This window comes from Carlito syrichta, unplaced genomic scaffold, assembly GCF_000164805.1.
Source record: "Carlito syrichta isolate Samal-C Ts95f unplaced genomic scaffold, Tarsius_syrichta-2.0.1 Scaffold314844, whole genome shotgun sequence".
Classification (NCBI taxonomy): Eukaryota; Metazoa; Chordata; class Mammalia; order Primates; family Tarsiidae; genus Carlito; species Carlito syrichta.
Window position 1 is genome coordinate 106,108 of NW_007258940.1, and position 8,796 is coordinate 114,903.

Below are 8,796 nucleotides of genomic sequence, written 5' to 3' on the forward strand. Positions count from 1 at the left end.
CCAGGGTAAGCCAGACTCGGGCGAGCGGGGGCCACGCTGGGGACCGGGGGGCCCGAGCCAGCCGCCCACCCGCTCCGCACCCCCTCGGGCCCCGCTCGGACTTCCTCATTCCTGCGCTCACTGCCGGGTTGGACCGTGGGAGGAGGTTGACAGTACTCGGGAGGCACATGGGATCGGCGACACCGGGGAAAGGCACATCCGGATCTCGCAGGGGCTGGTCGGCCCAAGGGCCTCAGCCACCCGGGGCGGTCGTTTGTCTTCACGTCCCTCCGCCGGGCGGTAACGCGATCCCGAGGCGAACTCTTGCATACTTTAAAAAAAATCCCTGCCCCTGGCCCCTGATCTGGGGTGGCAAGAAGGTTGAGGTGCGCTGCGGCGCCTAGGAGAGAGGGAAGGTGGTTGGTGCAGTGCCGAACCAGATTTCACCCAAGGGCGTTCTGTGAAATGAAAGCAGAAGTGCTTGTCAGTCCCCTTGGCGGGGAAAGCCCTCTTCAGCTCCATAGATTGAAGAGGAGAGCCTGTTCCTCCCTCCTCTGCTTCTAAAAGAAGTCCCCATTTCTCCCTCTCTCTCTCTCTCTTTTTCTCCCCCCCCACACCCGTCCCTCAACCAGGACGTACGTAATATATTCATCTGCTGTAGGGTCTGTTTATTAGTTTTCAAAAATTAAAGAGGGCTTGATTCTGATTTTTCAGGGCCTGGCATTTGAAAGAGAAAATACATTACCTACTTAGAGCACTTTTTAGACACTTGATTATGTAAAACTCTTGGACAATGGCACCATGCATTGTGTATGACCTCTAAGACAAAATCATGATATAAACAAAGCCTATCCTAAATATCAGTTTTCTTGTGGTATTTTAAAGTAGACACCCGCTGGGATGTTTGCCCTGATTTATTGGTCTATCCTGAAACTTAAATAGGACTTAATGACACAGGGATTAAATTATCAAGATTTAAGACATTTTCTTGGACTTTGTTAAGTAGGTTTTCAGCATTGCAGCTTATGAAATAACCATATTTAACTCAAAGATTTTGTTATAAGGCTCATAATCTGAGAAAAATGGTTATAGTATTAAAACATTTAATAGCTGTAGCATCAAAATATTCTAAAAACTGATGATCTCTGGTAAATATTAAAGCTTGGGATCAAGATGTTCAGTAATTACTTTTCAAGCAGAATTCCTCATCTGAATATTCTTGAATAGTTTAAACTGCATTCATGCTTGTTAAAGGTTTAAAAGGGAAACAACTAAAATACGACTGAAGTATGTTGTTTTCTTGATTTTATTATTGCTCATTCTAGAGATGATTCCTTTTAACTGTTTGCACTATAGAAATTATGTATTTAAATTTAAAGCAATGGTTTTTTTTGAGTTTATGAACTTGGGAAGATGGGAAGTAAAAAGAGATTTGTGTCCTGTGGCATTTTACATTTATCATGTAATTGAATTGCTAAAATGAAAAAAAAGCATATGATGAATGGAAACACGAAATCTGGAATTATTCATCCTTATTGATATACCTGCAACTCCTAAATGCCCTCCCTTGCTTGTTTAGGTAAAATGTCTTCCTGGGCTGTAGCCTACTAGACAAACACAAGGAAAGACTCATTATAGAACTAAAATAGTGCTTGCTGTGGAAAGTAAACCACTTCTAAACACTGAAAGACTTTTTAAGAAAATAGTATACTCTTGTTACAGCCGGTGGCAACTTTAAATTCTCTTATGTTTTGAAATTTCTGTCTTATGTTTTGCAGTTGGTAGTTAATTGGGCTGAGTAAATGCTCCCTTTTTCAAACCCAGTTAGTAAATACTGGAGTATACATACAAAAATAGTCCTTCCCCTTTGTAAGCATTGCTTTGATCTTTGCACTTCCTTTTTACTTCAGCATCTTAAACAAGATCAAATATGATGACTGAGTTGCAGTAAGTTAAAACTCAGTTAATCTAATATAGGCCAACTTTTAGATTTAGTGATCATATTTGTTACCTTTCTTTTGTCATTGTTCATTGAAACAAAATGAACTGGTTTGAGAAACTAATACTTATGTAGGCAGTTTTCACTATGCTTTAGACTTCCAGATAATTGGTGAAGTAACTTACTACCTGACTTTCAGGGATTGCTCATTGCAGTAGGTAGGAGGTCTGGGTAAGTAATAGCCGGTGACACGAATCTTGGACTATCATTCAGTCAGCAAGACTTTATTTATTTTTTTACCAATTTATGAGAGGTATTCCCCTGTTCAGAAGAGGTGAAAGTTCTGGCTTCTAGGGGGAAGTGGTTACTTCACCACCTTCAATTGGTTTGAACTTGGGAGAAGAAAGGTAGTTGACGTTTTCAAATGATAAAGTAATTGTATCTGAGTTGCTGTATGGATTTTTAATAAAGTACTCAAAATATTATCTTTCATCTTCCGTACTTCTTAGTAGATGTGCTGTTCTGAGCATAGAGTTGACTCCAGTAGGAAGTGTATCTGGTAATATACAGTACTGTAATTTAAGCAATAAATTAAATATTCAGATTGTTCTAGTCTACAGATTGAACAGAAACCACATTAGCAGGTATGGGGGTGTATGAATAAAAAAAACCTCATTAATTTGTTAACTTTACTAAGAGGTTTGTTTTATTTGGTTGCCTTGTTGGTTTTCTGCTTACAACATGAGCTTTATAAGGTAATGGAATTGTTATATTGGAAGGAGAAGGAAGAATAGAATGTTAGTGTTAGAGGACACTTTCAAATGTTCTGCTCCTTCATCTACATTTATGTTTGGTCACCATTAATTGATAACTATTTCTCATTAACTAGTAAGCCACACTGGAGCAATGTACTCTGTTTTCTGGAGTTAATTCTCATTTTCACTCTTGCAGCTCCCATAAATACTGAAATCACTTGTAGTGTTCTTAGAGATGAGCAGGTAAATCATCAAGAGCATATAATCCCTTTGAATTGATTCTATCTTTGCTTAGGAGACCCTGAGGGTTTTTAAGCACTAGAAGTATTTAGCCTCAGTGGGGAACATTTGGACATCTTAACATAGTCATGCAGGACAGTTTGGCTCCTTGATTGATTTTTTTTTTTAACCAAAAAAGATTAATATTTAAAACCACAGAATTTGGTACAGTTAATTGTTATGATAATATAACCAAGTCTCTTATCTTTGTAATATTTCATTAATGAGTATCCAGTATCTCACTGTTTCACTGTAAAAGAAAAAAATAGTAACTTTCTTCCGTGATGATGAAATTGCTTCATATCTTGGGTCTTTGCTGTATTAAAGGGTGTTCCTGGGTGCAAATTAATATGCTATCTTTCATGTTATTAGGTGAGTTTGGTAGATCTGGCCTTGAAGATCAGCAGATCAGCTAGTAGTTTAGAAAATAAGTTGTGAAATTTGCATAGCTTCACCACAAATACTTTAAAGCCTCACAGTTTTGTACAAATAAAGGTAGTATAAAGTGTGATTTGTTAAAGATTATAGAACTCTTGAGAGTATAAATTATGGAGAGAAAGATTTGTTTAGAATATTAATCATAAAAACAGTCTTTAAAATTTTTGTAAGAAATCAGTTATTATTCTCTCCTTATATTTTCTGTAGCAACTAACACAGATTTAATTATAAGTAGTACAAATTTTGTCTGCTTTAATTTGTTGCCTGTTTTTGAAATTAGGATAATGAGTATATGTGGTTTAATTATCCATTACAAATTGGCTATTTTTTGTCATTTGTCTTTCACCGTTAGGCCAACAACCATATAACCAGCTTTTATTCTGACTCACACTTTCAACAGATAGCAATAGATTTAATCTATCTATAGATCTTATTAGTTCAAACTGTAAAATAAATATGACTGAGCTTTAGAAAAGAATGTAAATATTCTGTATGGCTTGTTCTTTAAAAATGCCAAAATTATAAAAAAAATATGTAATCTACACTGATAAGTATCTGATGCTTAGCATTGTACTTGTTGGTCATAGTAAGCAATCAATAACTATTTGTTGAATGAATGAATGACATTAAGTTGTTTTGTTTAAATGGGCAGCTTTTTTTCTATAGGGAACAAAGATTACACTATATTGCATTGCCTTCTGGGGAAAAAGCTAAAAACAAAGTTCTTGCTTCCTAGATATTATATTCTTATCAAAAGAGCACTTGAGGTTTACTATAACAAGTAATTTATTAAAAAGTACCTAGTGCTTTCCAAAAGGGTAGCATTTCATTCTGAAAGAGTCATCTATTAACTGGAAAAAAAAAATGCCTTTTAGTTTCAAAGTTTTAAAACCACTTATCAAGCAAGGTAATAAAGTAATTGAAATGATAAAAGGTATTTGTACAAGTGAAAAATGTAACTTTTTGGTTAAGTTAGAATTTCTCCTTCATTTCATTGAAACTATAATTTCAATACTAGTATCTTCAAAAAAAAGGAAACAGTGCTATAAGCACTACTTGGTATTCCAGGGATTGTTAATGCCTATCTAAATTAATCAACCAGAAAGTGAAAACAAAGTATGTTATGACCTCCAGAATTAAATACGTGTCACCCATAAATCTGTTTCTGTTAGAAGTTACTAGATGGCAAATCTCAGGAATAAGCAGGTAGTTAGCAGAGTTTACTGTACTTTCCACTTTCCTACTTTAATGATTTTGCAACACTATAAAGCCCGGTGCCTCATTCTGGTAGGGTTTGTTCATTATTTCTCAATTGTAGCATTTTCAGATAATTGACCTTGAAACTCTGAATCTAACCGTTTATTCTTTGTGGACACAATTTATGAAATGAAATTAACCATCCAGACTGGAAGAGAGCAAAATGCTAACACTTCGTGTCTGTTGTCGTACCCCCTGGGAGCCCTAAGACAGTCTTTGTGGGAAGGCAACACCATTTTATTGAATCCTCACTTCAGGCCACTCTGCTTGACCGCACATTTAATTCTGGTTCTGACCCTGACCTTTCTTCGTGTCACTCACATACATTCAAATTTTTAAATTTAGTTTTAAAAATTAGTTACGAAATATATGTATGTATGTGTGTGTGTGTGTGTGTGTGTGTGTGTATGTGTGTGTGTGTGATATTTTTTGTTGTTGCCTACGCACTGAGGAAGAAATGAAATGTTTACATATATAACAAATGCTTTGTAAAGCTGCTATTGTTGGAAAGTACTCGGAAGGTAAATAGTAGCAGTATTTGATAGTTAAAAGAATAAAGTAATCCAAGTCTGTGACTTCCCTAGGAGATGACTGACAGAGATAAATTTTGCTGTGTTCCATTACATGATCAGTTCAATCTGCAGCTTCTGAGCATGAAGAGAAGCACAAACAAAGCTGTAATTTTATCCTAATCCAGTTCATACATTTTGTTTTGGAAAATGAAGCTGTTGAATTTTTTTTTTTTGAGATGAGCTTTTTTTGATAGAGTTTTTAGGGTAGATTTACTTTTTGCTGACTTGAACTAAAGGAAGTATCAAACCAGCATGAAGTTAAGCACACCTCTATAGAAAGTGTTCAACTGACATTGTAAAAAGTGATTTGACTATTTTAATGAATTTTATTTGTTAAAATAGCAGGTTTTTTTTAAAGTACTATTTTTATTACTTATCATGTGACTTGGAATAAACATCCCATATTTAATGTTAGAAATACCTATCCCTCATTCATCCTACATTTCACTTCTACTGTATATCAAGTATGCAAAGAAGAAGAAGTGATGACAGACTACCCAATCAACCTGTTCAGTGGTTCTGTGCCCAAACCTGCAATTAGTTTAAATAGTGAAAATACGTTACTCAATTGTCTTAGAAAAATATGCATTCTAAGACAAGAATTTTAGGAATGAGAAAATGACTACTTTTAGATATTTTAACATGAATTCCTGTCTCATGTTTTATTGATATTGGAAGAACTTCTTCATCTGCCAGTTACTGAGTATAGGTTTATTGTGTAGGGTTTAAACATTTATTGGTGTTTGACTGTTAAGACTTGATTATAAACTTAAGTGTCTTTTTCTTTTAAATGGTGTATGGACTTGGTAATAAGGTCAAAGGAGAAGAATTCTTTACAATTTATATCATCTAGTATAATGCTCTACATATAATGCAAGCACCATTTGACTTATACAGTTAAAGTGAGGATGATATAGAATGATAGACGAAGTATGGATGGCCACTCATATAGAGGAAATTTGAAGTAGAAAGGAAGAAACAAAACCCCCTATTGGATATTTAGGAAAGTACTTAAGGAAATTTATTTATATAAAATAAAAACTGAAAACAATATAAAATCTAAGAAGTAGGAAAGAATTTTTTTTTTAAATGTGCTCACACTGCTAATTTCAAACCAGTTAGAAAGTCTGAGAAAATGCTTTTTGGAGGAGATGGATTAAAAGAAGCCAAAAGGCTGGGCTTGGTGGCTCAACCTGTAATCCTAGCACTTTGGGAGGCCAAAGCAAGTGGATTGCCTGAGCCTGCGGGTTTGAGACCAGCCTAGGGAACTTGGTGATACTTCATCTCTACAATAAACCAAAAATTAGCTGAGCGTGGTAGCGTGTGCCTGTAGTTCTGGCTACTTGGAAGGCTGAGGTGGAAGGATCGCCTGAGCCCAGCAGGTTGACGCTGGGGTGGCTGTAAGCATGTCACTACACTCCAGCCTGGGTAATGGACTGAGACTCCAACTCAAAAAAAAAAAAAAAAGAAGAAGAAGCCCAAAATATAACCAGTTCCATACCCTATTCATTTAGTTTATTCATTTATTATATTGCTAATACACAGTATTAAATGGTTAAGTATATAAGTCATATATCATGTCTGTGTATATGTGTATATGTTTTTAAAACCTAAAGTTTTTTGAAAGATTGGTCAGAATAAAGGATAATGAATGCATAGACAAAGGTTTAGGGGGAGAGCCCTCTATAAAATTAAGATTTGAATTTTATTATTGGCTTGAATGTAGAGATAAAGAAAACAACCTAGAAGGCGAATCAGAATTTCAGATAAAAGGGTAAATTTTATATCTCATGGTTGAAAGGAATGAGATATAAATTTTATATCTCATAATGAAAGGAATGAGAGAGGCTTCCCTTGGATGAAGCTATTTTGCAGGAATTTCATGGTGGATTGTTTTATGTTTGATAAGCTGATAACAATAGATATTTCCCCTGGACTCTGAAAATGCCTTGGAAGTCCATTGTAATTAAGCAAATATGAGTATATGTGGGAAAGTAAAATCATAAGTTTTGTATCTGTCAAATATATTTCTTTCCCCTCATGCCATATCAGAGCATTCTTTTAACATAATGTCTTCATGGTGTTTTTTCATGTCTTTGCCCCATTTCTCATTTAAGACCTTTAACCAAATTTAACAAGCACACTATAGAAACTTCTTCCTATTTCCTGACTATTTTAAACTATTACATTATCAGTCATTTACCCTGCAGTTATTTTTTATGATGAGTGTGGAAAGTATCCCATTTCTCTTAGAAAGTCTACTGTAGTAGCCAAGTAGGAGTCAGGTGAAGCTGTTTAGAGTAGTAGTTCAGTCCTGTGCTGAAATAGGTGTGTGATATTTGGAGCAATTGTACTGTATTTACTAAATATCTGTTCAACTGAAGGAGTTCAGTCATTCAAGGCAAGTCACAAAATAACAATGCTTTTAACTGCTGAGACTCTTAATTATGTTCATGTAGATATCCCCATCAATATGCCAATTTTAAATTTATCAACATCCCTATCCTCCAGATTACTACCCCCAGCACATTGGGGAATGCAGCTGTTAGCCCACTATGGCCCATTCAGTAGGTTTCCCATGCCAGAAGTCTAGGAGCCCTGCCCTCTTACACACTCCTTTTTCCTTTCAGTCCGTCACCAAGTTCTGTCAAGTCAGCTTCCTCATCTCCAGAATCCATCCCTTCTTCTTGCATTGTTTCACAATGCATTGTCTCCTGCTACTATTCTATTCTTCATTCCAACATAAATCAGTTTTCTGAAGTGAAGTTCTTATCGTGTCATTCTCTATATTTTGGAAGTGAATCTCAGTTGTCTTCACAAGCAGATTCCTGCATACCTCACCTCCCACCCCTACTCCTCAACCACCCCCTAATCTCATATCCTCTGCATCAGCTTTCAGGTTCTTATATACTGTGTTTTCTTACTTTGTGAGGAGTGCCTTCTTGACCATCCTGCTAACATCTTAGGCCTGATTCTAACATCACTTTTTTTCCTGCCCTCTTTTCTTTTTTCTCCCTGACTTTTCCTAAAGAGTTATGTGCCCATGTTCTGTGTTCTCCTGGCTTCTTATGTGTCTAGAAAAAGAAACATTTTGAGGGCAAGGATTTTGTCTTACTTTTTATTTGCACAACATCCAGTAAGTTTGCTGAATGAATAAGTAAATAAAGATAAACAGGACACTGTGCTGCTGATTAAGTTTTGTGGCTCTAGGCAAGTTAATTAACTACTCTGGGTCTTATTTTCTTCTGTAAAAAAAATGAGAGGGTAAGACTTAAGGTGTGTCTACTCTAAGACTATTTGTTTCTTTGATATAATGTGTTAATTGGAATACTTCAGATTATCTTGCCATTTTGAGATAGGACAATTTAAGAAAAATACATGTAGAGGAGGTACAAAGTCAGTTCTTGATTATCAAAATGATAATATGAGGAACTGCTTGTTTTGTGAAAGAGCTATAATTTTTGGTTCCAGTATAGTTTCTTCTTGACACTCAGATGTTTCTGGGATTGCATCTTTTCATTATTATTATTATTATTTTTTGAGTTGGAGTCTCACTCTGTCGCCCAGACTGGAGTGC